This window comes from Haliaeetus albicilla, chromosome W (assembly GCF_947461875.1).
Source record: "Haliaeetus albicilla chromosome W, bHalAlb1.1, whole genome shotgun sequence".
Classification (NCBI taxonomy): domain Eukaryota; kingdom Metazoa; phylum Chordata; class Aves; order Accipitriformes; family Accipitridae; genus Haliaeetus; species Haliaeetus albicilla.
The window spans coordinates 44,174,320-44,192,721 of NC_091515.1; the positions used below are offsets into that span (position 1 = coordinate 44,174,320).

Genomic DNA, 18,402 nt, shown 5'->3' on the forward strand with positions numbered 1-18,402 from the left:
CTTTCCTCCACCTGGCTGGAGGCAGGGCCCCTCTAATTCTGGTCAGAGTATCCAGTATTCACTTCTCGTAAAATTGGCTCAGAAGTCCCTTCAAGAGGATCAGAAATAAGATCAGCCCTTCTACTCTGTTTGGAAACTAGAGCGTCATTTTTCCTGGTAGAATCCCCTTTTGTGGTGGTTTTTCCTCGCAGCTCACGTACCCATGCATTTAGGACCGCGGTAGGTTTTCCATCCCATTTCCTCATGTCCTCTCCCTGATCACATAGGTAAAACCACAGGGCACCTCGCGGTGTGTACCTTCTATATTCTCTCTCTTGGGCAGAGGAGCGCTCACTCCTAATAGCTGAGACATTGGTCCTTACAGGTGGGGAGTAGGACATATCCTCTTTGAATTGCTGGAAATCCTCGGACAGCTTCTCCACAGCTGTAATGCAGGCTTGTAGGGAGGAGGAGAGATTTTCTTCATATTGACGGAGTTGGCGAGCCACTTCCTCCACTGTCGGTGCCTCTTCATCCTTCCAGGCCATTATTGCCAATGTGTTGGCATAGGATGATGGTGCGCTCCGTACAAACTTCCGCCACATGGGTCATGTGCATTGGACTTCGTCTGGATCTTTGGGTAATTGTGGGTTGTCCGGGTCATGATGAATCCTCTCTAGCACAGCTAATTCCCTCAGATATTGAATACCTTTTTCCATGGTGGTCCACTTGCTTGATTGACATATAACATCTTCCTTAAAGGGGTACCTTTCCTTCACACTTGACAGGAGTTGCCTCCAGAGGCTGATGGCTTGTGTCCCTCTTCCAATTGCCTTGTCAATGCCACCTTCCCTGGCAAGCGATCCCAGCTGCTTGGCTTCCCTACCTTCTAATTCCAAGCCATTAGCCCCATTGTCCCAGCATCGGAGGAGCCAGGTGATAATATGCTCACCTATACGGCGGCCAAAGTCTTTTTGCAGATCCCGCAGCTCACTCAAGGATAGGGACCGGGTTATTACCTCTGGTTCTGCCTCTTCCTCCGGTTCCCGTGATGACCCTGGTTCATATTCATCCTTCGCTAAGCGAACTGATTTTTTTGTATATTTCTTTTTCTGTACGGGGGCAACTGATGCTGGTGCAGGTTGGTCCGCTGGTTCAGTTGCAGTATCGCTTATCGGGTTTTGGATAACCGCAGTGCCTGTTGCCAAGGTTTGGGTAGCTGCTGTGCTCATTGCCGGGGCTGGAGGGGCTGCAGTGCCTGTTGCTGAGGTTTGGGTAGCCCGAGTTCTCGTCGCCGGGGCTGGAGGGGTCACGGTGCCTGTCGCCAAGGTCTGGGTGCCTGCAATGCTCCTTGCCGGGGCTGGAGGGGCCGCAGCGCCCATTGCCAAGGTTTGGGTGGCCGCGGTGCTCATCATTTTGTTGTTAGGTCCAGAGACTTTCTCTTCCCCTTGAGGGTACTGAGTGGTGTCGAACAGGGCTCGATAGGCATGGGCCAGGCCCCAGCATGTTGCAGTGATTTGTATCTCTCTGGAGCTGCCGGGGTGACAGCATACCTTTTCCAAATATTTTACTAGTTCTTCTGGATCCTGCACTTGTTCAGGGGTGAATTTCCAAAACACTGGAGGTGCCCACTTTTCTAGGTACTTGCCTATACTACCCCACACACCCTGCCACTCATAATTATCCAGCCTTGGGGCACATCTCTGGGTGATCTTCTTAAATAGCTGTTTAACCTTAAACGAGAGCTGAACCACATTCAGAAGTATGCTAATTCCTAGCAGTAGGGCTAGGACCGTGCTAGTCCCAACATTCCAGGAGTATTCAAATTTTCAAAATTCTCAAACACCATTGTAACTGGACTGAAGGAGAAAGGAGAGGGGAAGAAAGGTACCCCAGCCACAGACTGGTTTTCCATGGAGGAAAGGTAAATGGTATAATTATTAATAGTTTCCCACAGATGGCTCCCGCAGTATAAAGGTGACAATGCTAAGTGCAAATACCGGATTAATCCCACAGCCGATGACTTTATCATACCATAAACCAGTGTTATACCATACATCAAAGTGAAAACCTTAATCCACCTCCCATGGATGATAAGCAGTAGAAGAGGAACTACATACAGCAAGCGAGGTGATACATAACAGAGCTTTAAAAACCAGAGCAACAACTCTAAGAATACATAAATCAACATAATGAATGCTTAGAACAAATTTGTTTTAACAAGCTCTGGTCAGGTTTGTTGTTATCTCAACCCTTCGTGCCCCACATTGGGCGCCAAAAGGACTGTCGTGGTTTAACCCCAGCCAGCAACTAAGCACCACGCAGCCGCTCACTCACTTCCCCCCATCCAGTGGGATGGGGGAGAAAAATCAGGAAAAGAAGTAAAACTCCTGGGTTGAGATAAGAACGGTTTAATAGAACAGAAAAGAAGAGACTAATAATGATAATGATAACACTAATAAAATGACAACAGTAGTAATAAAAGGATTGAAATGTACAAATGATGCGCAGGGCAATTGCTCACCACCCGCCGACCGACACCCAGCCAGTCCCCGAGCCGCGAATCCCTGCCCCCCCCTTCCCAGTTCCTAAACTAGATGTGACATCACATGGTATGGAATACCCTGTTGGCCACTTTGGGTCAGGTGCCCTGGCTGGGCATGAGAAGCTGAAAAATCCTTGACTATAGTCTAAACACTACTGAGCAACAACTGAAAACATCAGTGTTATCAACATTCTTCACATACTGAACTCAAAACATAGCACTGTACCAGCTACTAGGAAGACAGTTAACTCTATCCCAGCTGAAACCAGGACACAGACGGAAGCAGTTACGTCCTAAATGGTAATCGACATGCAGGATATGCCATCACCACCAGTCAAGAGGTAATAGAATCAGGGACTTTGCCCATGAACACCTCCACACAGAAGGCAGAAATAATTGCTCTAACCCGCGCCCTGGAATTGGCCCAGGACAAAGTTGTGAACATTTATACAGACTCAAAATATGCCTTTGGAGTTGTACACGCACATGGAGCAATTTGGAAGGAGAGAGGACTATTGAATTCCCAGAGAAAAAATATCAAACACGCAGAAGAAATTCTGAAGTTACTGGAAGCTGTCCAGCTCCCTAAGAAAGTAGCGATTATGCATATTAAGGCACACCAGAAAGTGAGCTCAGATTTGGAAAAAGGAAATGAACTGGCGGACAGAGAGGCAAAACAAGTGGCCAGAACAAAGGTAAAAACTAGAAGGGGCTTTAATTCCTGATAGACAAATCTCCCTAAAAGTAAGCCAGAATATACCAAGGAAGATCAGAAACTTATTACAGGTTTAGAAGGGTCATATAATGAAGAGGGGTGGGCTCATACCCCACAGGGAAAACTAATCATTCCCTCTTGCTTACTCTGGCATTTGATACGGGAGGAACATAGGAAAAGACATTGGGGGACAGAGGCTCTGTATAAACATTTAATAAGGGAAATTGTGGCTAGAAATTTATATACCACAGTGAGAGAAGTGACTCAACAATGCGATCTTTGCCTTCAGACTAATCCTAAGAATACCCCCAAACTAGAAATGGGTCAGATTGGGAAAGGCAATGGGCCTGGACAGCAATGGCAAATTGACTTCACAGAACTTCCAAGAAAAGGGGGGTATCGATATTTATTGGTATTAACTGATACCTTTTCAGGTTGGCCAGAAGCATTCCCAACAAGAACGGCTAAAGCCCGGGAGGTAACTAAAATATTAGTGCAAGAAATAATACCACGTTTCGGGGTTCCGGCAACCATGTCCTCTGACAGAGGACCACATTTTGTCTCAAGAATAGTACAACAAATTAGCCGCCATTTGGGTATAGATTGGGAAGTGGTCAAGTGGAAAAAATGAACCACTTAATCAAACAGCAAATTGTAAAATTAGGACAAGAAGCAAATCTAACATGGCCTCAGTCTCTCCCTTTAGCCCTTTTGCGTATACAAACAAGACCAAGGGCGAGGGAAGGACTGAGCCCCTTTGAAATTCTCTATGGACAACCCTATGAAATACAGAAAGGGGTGTCTGTGCAAGCTGGGGACGAAATTGTGACCTCTTACATGATAGCATTAAGTAAACAGCTCAATAAAATCAGGAAGCATGTAGCTGGGACTCGAGGGAGAGGTTTAGATGGACCTGTACATAATATACAACCTGGGGATTATGTATATGTAAAGTCTCTTACAGAAAAAACCCTGGAACCACAGTGGGAAGGACCATTCCAAGTACTACTCACCTCCTTTACTGCAATCAGAATCAAGGAACAGAACGCTTGGATTCATCACACCAGAGTGAAAAAAGTCACCCAAAACTCCATGGAAAGTCACCACAAAACTCGATGGACACTTAGTTTTTACGCGGTAATATGGGCAACCTTGGGGACAAGGAGCGTAACATGGGATGAGAACATGTTTGTTCTGGATATGTTCACGTTTTCAGCTTTTAATAACATGTCCCTCACAAAGTACACTAAAATACCCCCTGAGCAGCAAGGAGACCTGTGCACTATAACTAATGAACACTGCTGCACTTATGTTAATCAAAAGAGACAAATAGAAACAGATCTCTCTCAAATTTGGAAAAAAACCCCAACTTTTACATTTAATGTCACAAGATGACACTTCATGGGGATTCACTGAGATATGGGAAAAATTAACCTCCTGGTTGCCAAATTTGGCATGGTTGAAACAATTGTTTGTCACTGTAATAATCATCATTCTCTTGTCTGTGGTCCTTGGCATAGTGGTTCAATGTGGCGTTTTGTGTTGTAAGAGTACAGGGGACTCTTACAGTGAATGGAAAAAGAATGAGTTGCGACGAAAACTTGAGTCCAACAAATATTTTGAGACAATAAGGAAACAATGCATTAAAATACTAGAGTTAGATATAGTAAAAGAATTTACTATTTTCTAGAAAAGGGGGGACTGAGACAGGGAACCAAAGAAACCTTAGCCGATATAGTAGATATATGAATGTGGATAAGAATTGTTTAATAATTATCTAGCTTATAATGAAGTTAAAGAAGTTTCAATAGAGGTAGACATGGCCCAAGGGGATGAGAAGTGATGTTTAACGCTTGCATTGTTGAGGCTGGCTGGGACAGGAGATAGTCCCTGATAAGAAGCAGCAGTGGCTCCAAGAACCAGCCAAGACCGACCTTGTGATTTGGACAAATGCCAAGGGACAACTGAGTCTGCGCAGGGACAGAAGGTTAAGAGTTCACCGTGAAGAAGACATACAGCCTTCATCTTCACGACCACCAGACGACCACCATAAGGAGGCACTGCGCAAGCGCAGTTGAGAGGAGACTATGGAAATGACTTCCTAGGGCTAATTTTAATATGAAGCGGGGATAGGTAATGCCTATGTATAGGCGTATTGCGAAACTCTATGTATATGTAACACTTGACTGTATAAATTTAAAGTGAACTGCCAAATCAGGCGCGCACGACTTTGGTGGGACTACCCCCCGTGCTGCCCAGCGCTGAATGAACATACCTACTTTACAATCTCACTGATTGTGGAGTCTGTTTTCCGCACGTCACATGGAATCCTGTGGAAGTGACAGAACACTTGAAGGAAGGATGCCTTGCCTATAGCAAAGAGATGCAACAACTTCTAGCACTGTGCTGGGGCCTGACTGATGCCTACCAAGCCTGTCCAGCACCCTTAAAGGAGCGAGAGGGTATCTGGATCTGAGGACATACAAACAGACATTGTGGCTAAACCAGAGGCCCAACCCTCAACTATAACAGTTGCTCCTGTAGCCAAGAAGAAACAGTGGAAGCAGAAGTCATCTTGCTTAGTAAGGGAGGAAGCAGCTCCTCCTGAGAGGGAGCAGGAGGAAGAACCAGAGGAGGCACCCTGTTCTGCAGCAGGACAGCCACAAGAACAGGAGGGGGAAGAGACAGAAATCATAAACGAGGCAGAAACCACCTGATCCCTATCCCTGAGTGAGCTGTGAGATATGTGGAAAGATTACAGCCATCATCCAGGTGAACAGATTATCACCTGGTTGCTCCAGTGCTGGGATAGTGGGGCCAATGGTCCCACCCATGGAACTAGAGGGTAAGGAAGCCCAGCAGCTGGGATCCCTTGATAGGAAGCATGGAATCAACAAAGGGATCGGAAGAGGGGCAGCAATCCACAGGCTCTGGAGGCAGCTCCAGTCAAGTGTGAAGGCAAGGTATCCCCTCAAAGAAGATCTTGCAAAACTTCTGAGGCAAGGGGACCACCATTGAGGGAGGTATCCAGTATCTGAGGAATTAGCGGTGGTGGAGGCAATCTACAGCAACCGGGACAATAACCAGGTCTCCAAAGATCTGGATGACATCCAGTGCATGCGGTCCACATGGCCGAAGTTTGTATGTGTCGTGGTTTAACCCCAGCCAGCAACTAAGCACCACGCAGCTGCTCACTCACTCCCCCCCATCCAGTGGGATGGGGGAGAAAATCGGGAAAAGCAGTAAAACTCGTGGGTTGAGATAAGAACGGTTTAATAGAACAGGAAAGAAGAAACTAATAATGATAATGATAACACTAATAAAATGACAACAGTAATAATAAAAGGATTGGAATGTACAAATGATGTGCAGTGCAATTGCTCACCACCCGCTGATCGACACCCAGCTAGTCCCCTAGCGGCGATCCCCCACCCCCACTCCCCCCAGTTCCTAAACTAGTTGGGACGTCACATGGTATGGAATACCCTGTTGGCCAGTTTGGGTCAGCCGCCCTGGCTGTGTCCTGTGCCAACTTCTTGTGCCCCTCCAGCTTTCTCACTGGCTGGGCATGAGAAGCTGAAAAATCCTTGACTTGAGACTAAACACTACTTAGCAACAACTGAAAACATCAGTGTTATCAACATTCTTCGCATACTGAACTCAAAACATAGCACTGTACCAGCTACTAGGAAGACAGTTAACCCTATCCCAGCTGAAACCAGGACAGTATGGAACGTACCAATGTTTTACACCAGCACCCTGGTGATAATGGACTGGACAGACATCGACCCACCAACTGTGGATAGACTGGCCTACCAGCTCTGGCCATTCAAAGAGAATGTCTCTTCCTCTCTGACCCTACGATCCTGTGTCTTGGCTGTGAAATAACTGTCCCAACAGTTCCAGCAACTCAAAGAAAATCTTCCTCCTTGCCCTTACAGGCTGGCGTCTCAGCTATCAAGAGTGCCATACAGAGTCGACCTTTCTCTGTTTAAAGGAAAGGGAACCATGGGCACACACCACATGCCACCCTGTGAGAAATCTGTCCAAAGAAAGTATTTGATGGACAGTATCCAGCTATGAGGTTGGGAGATACCTAAATAGCATCCTCCAAAGCCAAGCAGAACAAGAGACACAAATTGCAAAATTGTTAGGAGGCCTAGATACCCACTGGGAGGCAGAGATTGAAGTGTTACATCAACATGGCAATATACTGAAGACTGTTCACTGTGTAGCCACTGCAGATGAAGCACATTTGTATGATATATTCTCTAGCTGTAGCCCAAATGCTAATGCCTTGTTCCAACTCCTCATTCACCCCATTGTTGTATTTGTTGTGCACGACCATGGGGAGGACATGGGGAAGTGGGATGATGCACCTACCTTGAACCTAGAAGCTCGTGTATGTGAATTATGAGGAAAAACAGCATCCAAAAAGGGTCCATCCAGGAAGATGACTGCTCTGATTGCTGTTGAGCAATTCCCCAGATACAGTAGGAGGGCTGATCCCCCTTCTGATCCTGATGAAGGGACTTATGGTTTGCAATTAGGGGAGTCAGGTGGATCTAGGGGTGCCCGGTCCACGACTGCCACCTTTTCAGCTTAACTTTCTGTTTAGCTTTAGTGAACTGACTAAATCATTCTTAAACCCTAATCAGTGTTAACTAAATTAGTGAAGGTCTGCATATTGATGGGGCCAGTGTATTCTGGCTGAAATGATAAACCCCATGCACTAAACCACATGCCTTTGTTATTAAACAGGAATACATAATTTTCTTACTAATGCCTGATGCAGTGAGAAGTATAAAAATGAAACAAAAATATCTCTAGAGTCTTACTTATAATTGTTAACAAGGTTTTTTCTGTTCATGTCCTTCTGTGTGTTAGAGGAAAATATATCTCGCCAAATCTGACAGCCCGAGAGAGGCAAGGCTGCTGCAGCTCCATGTCTCCAGGTCCAACCAGTAGCAAGGCTGAAGAGGGATTCCCAGCAGGCACATGCCCACAAAGCACACATATACACCGCATATATATATTATATGCATGGCTGGCCACACAGATCACAGACAGACTCACAGAGCACTCCCATGAACACAGATAGTGTTGTCCTAAAAGCGGATTCGTTACCCAGTGTGCAATAGCCCAATCTCACACATTCAGGAGAGATATTGCTTTTATTCAGGCCTGGGTGCTCGGTGGACTCGCCACAAATCAAGCACACCAGATTCATCAGGTGTGTCTCTTATACAGTAACAATTGCATATAATTTATTAAACTACTCCTACCTAGTACATATTCAAACTACCTAATGCATATGCATAGGATTATATAACCATGACACATCAAATGCCTTTTCTGCATGCGCGGGGGTCTCAGGTGGTCTTCGGTGGTTGCTGGGGAGGTATCCCCTCCTCACTTTGACCACTGAGTCACTCTGTGCCGGGTCAATGGTTTGTTTTCCTGCCAAGAGGAACGTATCATCAATCAGGAAAGAATAGAAAGGGTCAGAATGACCTTGGCTACTTCTCTAGGTACTATTAAAATTGTCTGAAGTTGAAAATTAACTAACTTAATTTAAAACAGGATTTTCCTCATTCACTCCATTGTTGTATTTGTTGTGAGCACTTATAATCTTAATTATCATTGTTATAGTCCTGTATGTAAAGATCTAGACACTGTCACAGAGGGTGTCATTTATGATGCAAGTAACTTCCAACTATATATCATTACATGAGTGAGAGTTATGGAGATGTAGAGCAAGGGGTGGAATGTGTTTTGGCCTGCTGAGCTGACATCACTTGAATAATTAGACTGATGTCAGAGGTCTGCAGTTTCACGGAATGGTTGAGGTTGGAAGGGACATCTGGAGGTCATCTTGTCCACCACCCTGCTCAAGCAGAGCCACCTTGAGCCAGTTGCCCAGGTCCATGTACAGACGGCTTTTTAATATCTCCAAGGAGGGTGACTCCACAACCTCTCTGGGCAACTTATTCCAGTGCTCGGTCACCCTCACAGTAAAAAAGTGTTTCCTGATGTTCACATGGAACTTCCTGTGTTTCAGCTTGTGCCCATTGCCTCTTCTCCTGTCACTGGGCACCACTGAAAAGAGCCTGGCTCTGTCCTCTTTGCACCCTCCCTTCAGGTATTGATATATATTGATAAGATCCCTGCCGAGCTTTCTCTAGGCTGAACAGTCCCAGCTCTCTCAGCCTTTCCTGATAGGAGAGATGTTCCAGTCCCTTCATCATCTTCGTGGCCCTTCTCTGGACTTTCTCCAGTATGTCCATTTCTTTCTTGTACTGAGGAGCCCAGAACTGGAAACAGGACTTCACGTGTGGCCTCACCAGTGCTGAGGAGAGGGGAAGGATCACCTCCCTCAACCTGCTGGCAATGCTTTGCCTAATACATCCCAGGATACCATTGGCCCTCTTTGCCACAAGGGCACATTTTGCTGCTTCATGTTCAACTTGGTGTCCACCAGGACCCCCAGGTCCTTTTCTGCCAAGCTGCTTTCCAGCTGGGTGGCCCCCAGCATATATTGGTGCCTGGGGTTGTTCCTCCCCAGGGGCAGGACTTGACACTTCCCCTTCTTGAACTGCATGAGGTGCCTGTCAGCCCATTTCTCCTGCCTGTCCAGGTCCCTCTGAATGGCAGCACCACGGTGTATCAGCCGCTCCTCCCAGTTCTGTGTCATCAGCAAACTTGCTGAGGGCACACTCTGCCGCATCATCCAGATCATTAATGAAGATGTTAAACAGGACCGGACCCAGTCTTGACCCCTGGGGTACACCTCTAGTTACTGGCCCCCAACTAGACTTTGTGCCACTGACCACCACCCTCTGGGCTTGGTCATTCAGCCAATTTTCAATGAACCTCACTGTCTGCTCATCTAACCCATACTTCATCAGCTTCCCTATGCGGATGTTATGGGAGATAGTATCAAAGGCCTTACTGAAGTCTACATAGACAATTGTGGTAGGTTGACCCTGGCTGGGTGCCAGGTGCCCACCAAAGCTGCTCTATCACTCCCCCTCCTCAGCTGGACAGGAGAGAGAAAATATAACAGAAGGCTTGTGGGTCAAGATAAGGACAGTTTAATAAAGTGATAGCAAAGGTCGTGTGCGTGAAAACAAAGGAAAACAAACGATGTTATTCTCTACTTCCCATCAGCAGGCGATGTCTGGCCACTTCCTGGGAAGCAGGGCTTCAGTACCCGTAGTGGTTGCTCCAGAAGACAATGATTTCTTGGAGCATCCCTAACAGCCAAGGCACTGTCCTGTAAGGATGAGGAGATACAGAGATTTTCTTCAAAGTTTTGGAGCCAAGACGACACCTTCTCCACAGTTGGTGTTTCCATATCTGGACAATACATTGCTGCCAAGCTGTTAGAATACAACGCTGGGGCACCTTGAATCACCTTTCGCCACATGGCCCGTGTGCACAGGACATCCTCTGGATCTTTGGAGACCTCCTCATCATCTAGATCACTGTAGATGACTTCCAGCACTGCTAACTCTCTCAGGTACTGGATGCCTTCATCTGCGGTAGTCCACTTTCCTGAGGGGTTCACAAGATCTTCCTTGAATGGATATCTTGCCCTCACACTTGAGAGGAGCCGGCTCCAGAGACTGCAAATTGCTGCCTCTTTTCCAATTCCTCTTTCAATTCCCCAGTTTCTAGCGAGGGATCCCAGCTGTTGGGCTTCCTTGCCTTCCAGTTGCTGACTGTCAGCCCCATTATCCCAGCATCGGAGCAGCCAGGCAGCGATCCGCTCACCTGGCTGGCAGCTGTAATCTTTCCGCATGTCTTGAAGTTCTGAGGACGTCAGGGACTGGGTAGTTTCCGCTTCCTGTCTAAGTTCTCTCACTCCTTCCTCCAATTTCTTTGTCGAAGGACTGGCTTCTAGATCAAACCTTTCCTCTTCTTCTTCTTCTTACCTTACTAATTGATGACATGGACCCATTGATCTCCTTGTCCACTGTTTTTTTTTCACTACTGGGGCAATTACTGTAGTTGTTGTGGGAGCAGCTCGGAACACCTGGCATTTGTTTTCAAGAGTGACCGTTAGAATTTGTTGTGCTGCATGTTTGCCAAGCCTTTGAAGAACTAGTTTCACAAGGTCAGGTTGGAGGATGGCCTTGTGTAGGCCTGGGAAGATGTGGCTGAAGACAGTCACAACTATGTCTATGGAATGTTTTTATCTTTAACTGTTCTGAGGACTGGCAAACATCCCAGCTGAGCCAGATATGCCCTCCTGTGTTAGTAGTATTGGTTGTATGCCGTTAGTTCTTTGTAGATCTTTGTTGAAACATATATAAGTTGGATTCTTTTGTGAAATAAAGGGAATCTTGCACAGAGAGCTTGACCGCTTAATTCAGTCGCCGCAGGTGGTGACCCCAATGTGATCAAGAGAAGACGACGACGTGATTAAGAGAAGAAGACGACGTGATGGAGAGAAGAAGAAAAGAGGTGATTCCCCTCCACTGTGGAGACTACGCAATCTAACGGGGAGAGTTCTGAAGAAGTGGCCACGACTCCAAGAAAATAGGTAACAGCAACCCCTGTGGAACGGGTGAGTTGCGAGATTGCGGTAGCACGGGGCAATCAGTTTCTCAGGAGCATAAGCTCTACTTAAATGCCTTGCAGCAGATTTTACGGGCCTCTGGGTATAAAATAACAGAGGGAGAAATTGCTTTGCTTTTAATATGGGTAAAGGATAATTTTAACTGGTTTCCACAAAGGGAACTTTTGATAGCAAGGTTTGGGAAAGAGTTGGGGAGCATTTACAAACGCGAAAAAGTTTGGCATTTGGTGTATCAGAAAATTTAATTATGACATGGAGATTTATTTATACTGCACTGGTGCATTTACAGCCGGCAGTGAAAATCATACCAATACAACCTGATACTGCTTTTGAGGAGACAGTTTGTAAGCAGGCCGCTAATGAGCAGGAATCTGATTCTGATAATAATTCTTTTGCATCAGGCAGGGTGGAGTCTGAAAAGGAGCCGGATTTATATCCCTCATTACCTCCACCACCGCCTGCACTAACACCATTAATGCGCACACATCCCGCCGGCAGGCAGGCAGACAGGCAGGCAGCGGGCGGGCAGCACGGGCTCCGCAGGGTTGTTGACCCTCACCACCGCATGCATACAAGTCCCTGCCGCCTCGCCGCTGCCTCCCTCCGCTTTCGCACCCGCTTCGCCACCGCTGCCTTCCACGGCCACCGCGCCTGCCCCACCACTGTCTCCCGCGGCCTCTGCGCCTTCCACAGCTGCCACCGTGCCGCCGCCATCCCCTACCCGCCCACCCCAGTCGCCTGATACCCCCTCTCCAGGGTTTGCAGAACTTAAAACAGAACCTGGCTTTGCTGCACTGCCTGTATCTCCTTCTCCTACTAATCCCTCTAACGCTATGCCTCTGTCTAATCCTGTGGCTCCCTCTTTACAGCGGTGCGGACAAAAAACTATAGTGCCTTCAGCTCCGCCTTTAACAGACTTTGATGCTAAATGTGACGATTCACTTAATGATTTGGGGAAAAATACAAATAGCTTGATGCAACGCTGTCAAGAAAAAGCTCTACAGCAAGGAGATACCATGTTTACTTTTCCTGTTATATACAAACCCCATAATCCACCACAGCATGAGGGTTTACTTTATGAAATGATAAAAGAATTACGGAAATCAATTCGTGAAAATGGGTTACACAATTCATTTATAATGGGACTAGTGGAAGCAATTGGAGGCAGTTATGTTATGACTCCTTTGGACTTCACATTTCTACAGAAAAAAATCAAAAGATGCCACCCTGGAAATATTTAGGGTGGATTCTTACAGAAAGAACAGTACAGCCTCAATCATTAAAGTTGCAGACAGATATACGAACCCTGAACAATGCTCAAAAATTATTAGGAACAATAAACTGGGTACGACCCATGTTAGGTATAACCACGGAGGAATTAAGTAATCTCTTTAACATTCTGAGAGGTGATCCTGATTTAACATCACCACGGATCTTAACTCCAGCTGCCAAGGAAGAGTTAAATTTAGTTTCACAAAAGATATCTACATTACAAGCCTATAGAAGGGACTTAACTTTACCTGTTGATGTGTATGTCATATGAGATCCAAAACAACCTTTTGCTCTTATAGGGCAACATGATAAAGTGGCTCAGAAAATTTTATATTTGGAATGGGTGTTTCTCTCTCATACTTTAAAGAAAACTATTACACAGCCTTTAGAAATTATTGTCACTGTGGTGCAAAAAGCATGGTCACGTACTCAGTGCCTCATTGGTTTTGATCCCAATACCTTGTATCTTCCTTTTTCAAAACAAGATTTTGATTACCTTTTTGTTCAATCACAATCATTGCAAATCACATTGGCCGAATTCAAGAACAAAATTTCTTTCTCACTGCCTAAATGTAAGTTACTGTAAAACCTTCATACATTAAACATCAAACCACAGATGATAGTATCAGATACTCCTGTTGTTAATGCTCGTACAGTTTTTGTAGATGGCTCTAGAAAAACCGGACGAGGTGTAGTTGCCTGGCTAGATAATGGAGTATGGCAGACGTCTGTTGTTTTGTTACAAGGTTCCACGCAGCGTGTGGAATTACAGGCTGTTTTACACGCTTTAGCTTTATTTCCATCGGAACCACTCAATATTGTTTCTAATTCGGAATATGTCGTACGTGTTGGATAGCGATTACCAGGATCTTACTTAAAGGAGATAAATGATGAAGACTTTTTCAACAAATTTTTGGAATTGCAAACTCTTTTAAATAAAAGAGCTTATCCTTTGTTTATTTGTCACATTAGGTCGCACGCTGTGCTACCAGGACCTTTGACTAAAGGCAATGCCGTGGCTGACTCTTTTACTGTTGGCACAGCGCAATTCCACTCTGCTGTGGCCTCTCATTCCTTTTTTCACCAAAATGCTGCAGCATTGCAAAAGATGTTTAATTTGACAAAAGCACAGGCTAAAGGTATAATTTGTTCTTGTCCAGATTGTCAGAGAGTTGCTTCTGATGCAGTGAGCATTGGGGTTAACCCACGTGGTTTACACTCTAATGCCATTTGGCAAAGTGATGTTACACATGTATCTGCCTTTGGCTCCTTGAAATTTGTGCATGTTTCTATTGATACCTTTTCCTCTTATATTTGTGCTACTGCTCATTCTGGAGAAAGGGCACGTGATGTTCAATGACATGGGTCACGATGCTTTGCAATTATGGGGGTTCCTCAAACCATTAAAACTGACAACGGTCCAGGGTATGTAGCTAAATCTACTCAATTATTTTTGCAACAGTGGCAGGTATCCCATGTGACAGGAATTCCACATTCACCTACTGGACAAGCAATAATTGAGTGTGCGCATCATGCTTTAAAGTCCATGTTGCATAAAGAAAAAAGGGGGAATATGCCACCACAAGAACAGCTAGATAATGCTATGTTTACTTTGAATTTTTTAAATCGCTCACCAGACTTAATGGCCAGTGTAGCGTTCGCCGCATATCAAGGTGCCGCGATTAGATCACTGATCACCCCCAGACCAGGGAAAGAGACAGATAACACACACAGTGTGAGCGCCAACTTCCGCCTTTTATTGCGCAGTCAATTCCTTTTATAGTAACAAGGGTAGGTGGGATTACAGACACATCATAAGGCTGCGACTAACCCTCTAACTTTCCGTGACATCGCGAGATCTTCCGAACGCCGAACCCTACATCTCCCCCCTCTCTATGACGAGTTGGCCTCTATTATTGTGAACAATTCCACACCAAGAAATAACTAAGTAAAGTACTATGAGTATAAACATATCTCTACAACTAAGTTGAAACACTCTATCTTAAACACCCGTAAATGTCCCATTTACCCTGCAGAGCAAAGAGCTCCTTTATAGAAATTCACACAGGAGGTAGATTGAAAGTTAAGGCTTGAAAAGAATTACTTCTATTACTCTGTAAAGTTTATCGTTGGTGCGCTGATGTTAAGGCTTAATGTCTGAGGCACCTAGATTCCTGGCTGCGAGCTCTGACAGCCGGATCCCATAAGGCACGTATTGATGGACTCTGAGAGGGACGTCATCCAGATACACATCAGGGTCCCCCAGTTGGCTTTGCATCCACTGCCAGAAGTTTGTAGCAGATACCCAAGGTGTCACAAGCCAGGAAAGGATCACAGAGACCTGCAGGAAAAACACTCAAACACTACGAGGTTAAGGCAGGATGAATCATACGACTAGGAACCCATTTCAGTAGCCCTTCAGGTGTCTGTACACAGGCATACCCTCGCCCAAGACAATGCAACTCAAACGGCCCATCCCATTGGCGTGTCTGAAAGTCACGTATGCAGACCAACGGGTAGGGACCTTTCTCTTCCGTGTTCGTAAAGTGTCGTTGCGCTGCCGTCTCTTCCAGATCCCCTCGAACTGTCTGATTTAGTGAAGTTAATGCAGTTAACAGAAGACGCTGTGTACGGAGAGCAGGTGTGTTTTCCTGTAACCAGGAGGGCTCCTCCAGCTCCCCCCTCCCTAAGCCGATCGAGTAAGGCCTTTAAAGTTCGATGTGCTTGTTCTACAATGGCCTGGCCGGTGCTATTTGAGGGATGCCAAGTTTACTTAACAAGCTGAACAAGGTAAAATTATTACAATAGCTAAAATCACAATAACTACAATAATGCCCATAATTCTTTGAGCCAACCCATTACCCCTAATGACCCAAACCATGAGGACTATGAGGAAGATGAACCATCCATACATTCTTGTGTCATCTTGCTCCGCGAACTCAGCCCAGCAATCGGTAGGTGCCAGCTTTCCGTGGGCGTCCCCACAGAGGCAATGATGGCCTCACCGTACACCAGCCCGATGCTCTTCGGAAAATCCCGGTATTTATACATTTGCAGAGGAACGGGTTTCAGCACACGTGGCCAGCGGGTGCCAAAAGTCTGCCTCGGTTGCAATCTATGACGCATGCGCTTGCTGGCCAGGCGCGCTGCACGAGTCATAGCCATCTTGTCTATTGGTTCATGGGCTTTATGATGCAGTTGCGGTGCACAGAGAATCTTGACCTGTTATGTTAACCAAGGTGACCTATACATTAGTTTTTGACTGAGGTGGTATTCATATTACCACACCAACTATGATGCTCCAGATGATGATGGTCGTGCAAATTCAACAGGAGTCCGTCGTGGGCCTGTATCTGTGGAAACACAATCAACCTCGTTCCCAGGTTATTAATGGAAATAGACCTTACCCCTAATTTTGGCTTTAACTAACTTTTACGTTTACCCCACACTGTCTTCCCGTAATCACACGATGTTTAATCAAATTATGCTTAACACACTTTTTACCTAAAGCAAGTTCTATATACAATAAGGCATGTTGTTCTAAAAACCTCTCTGAAGGACTCAATGTCTGCTAGTCCTCTAAAGTGTAATACTCTATTAGTCAGAATCTGTTGGATCAGTGGCTCCAGCACCCGCCGGTGCCGTCCCAGTTGCCATTGGGACAAAGTCTTTAATTTCTCAAGGACTTTCCAGTGAAATGCCTCCCTTTTTTTTTTTTTTTTTTTTTTTTTTTTTTTTTACTCTCTTCCAATGCCTCTCCCTCTCGTCTGCAGAGGCTACTGCAGGCGGCTCCGCGTCTATCGCGGGCGCGGTTGGTTTCACCGTCTCTGGTTCCGAGAGGCGGGATGGATGAAAGGGCGGTGGCGGGGGGGGCGGATGGTTCTGGCCAGGGGCCGGCCGCGGCCGCGCCTGGCGGCGGCCATTCCATGTCCGGCTGACACGTGCCGCTGCAAGGCGGCGGAGGGGGGGGGCGGAAAGGAAGGGAGGAGGGAGGGGGCGGAGGAAGCGCCGGAGGGGGCGCAGCTGACGGCTCAGCAGGCACCGGCTCAGGCAAAGGCTCAGGAGGCTCCGTCCGCTCTCCCGGCAAGGGCTCCCGATTTCCCCCGCGGGGGGTGTTTCCTCCTCTGCCACAGTCTCCAACCCCCGCTGCCTCCCAGTTATCCCCTCCGCGGGTGGCCGTTCCTCCCACTCTCTCAACTAACGGTACAAATCTCCCTTAACGTCCCCGCCTGGATCCCAGTCCAAGAGGCACTCCCCCCAAGTCCTTCCGAACCTCCCGCCGTAACTCCTCCCATGGACACCGCGGAGGGGGCTCGTCCGTCCCCGCTGGTACCGTCCCTACAGGAAGAACCTCCGTCTCTGCCGCACCCTCCGTGTCCCCGCTCTCAGTCAGAGATGGACCGCTCTGTGAGCCCCGCTCCACAGCCGCCCACTCCGTCTGAGTTTGACTCACTGTCTCTGGGGGCACTGCCCCCCCTTGGTTTTGAACCGGCGCTTCATCGGCAAACAAAACAGCTCGCGCCGCCGACCAACACTCCCCAGCTTTCCGTCCTGCCGTAACCACCTCCTCCACTCTCCCCCACGCTTGTAATCGTTCCGCAGCTCCGCGCTCACCCGCGAGCGCCGACTGGAGCAACAGTTCCCGAATCTCTCCCCAGTTTGGGGGACTTAATACTTCTTTGGGAGAGCCCATCTCTCCCCGGCGCAGCACCCATTGGATGCATTCGCCTGTGGGGCCCCTCCTAATCGTTCCGTGAGCACCCACCTTATCAGCCAACACTTTCAACACCTGAATCACTTGCGCAAGTTCCATCGTCGCCTAGTGCGACCGATCACATCGGGGTCACCATTATGTAGCGTTCGCCGCATATCAAGGTGCCGCGATTAGATCACTGATCACCCCCAGACCAGGGAAAGAGACAGATAACACACACAGTGTGAGCGCCAACTTCCGCCTTTTATTGCGCAGTCAATTCCTTTTATACTAACAAGGGTAGGCGGGATTACAGACACATCATAAGGCTGCGACTAACCCTCTAACTTTCCGTGACATCGCGAGATCTTCCGAACGCCGAACCCTACAGGCCAGCACAGCGATAGATCGGCATTTTAAAACTCCTAATTCTATTTCACACAGACCTAAAGTACTGTATAAGGATCCTTTTAGTGGACCTGGTTGGAATGGACCTGTGGAACTAATCACGTGGGGGCGAGGGTATGCTTGTGTTCTTCTTCCCACAGGAACCAAGTGGATTCCAGCTAAACACGTGAAGCCATATCATGAGCTGGCGAAACCACTCGGACAGC

The 18,402-nt window shown here is 46.9% G+C and overlaps 1 long non-coding RNA gene across 1 annotated transcript in view; it reads left to right on the forward strand.

The window, feature by feature from the left end:
- Window positions 1-18,402, forward strand: part of LOC138683553 (uncharacterized) — a 309,062-nt gene extending 290,660 nt beyond the window's left edge. The window contains exons 2-3 of the long non-coding RNA XR_011323058.1: window positions 11,582-11,811; window positions 18,337-18,402. This is a non-coding gene — a long non-coding RNA (uncharacterized lncRNA). The remainder of the gene's footprint in view (window positions 1-11,581; window positions 11,812-18,336) is intronic.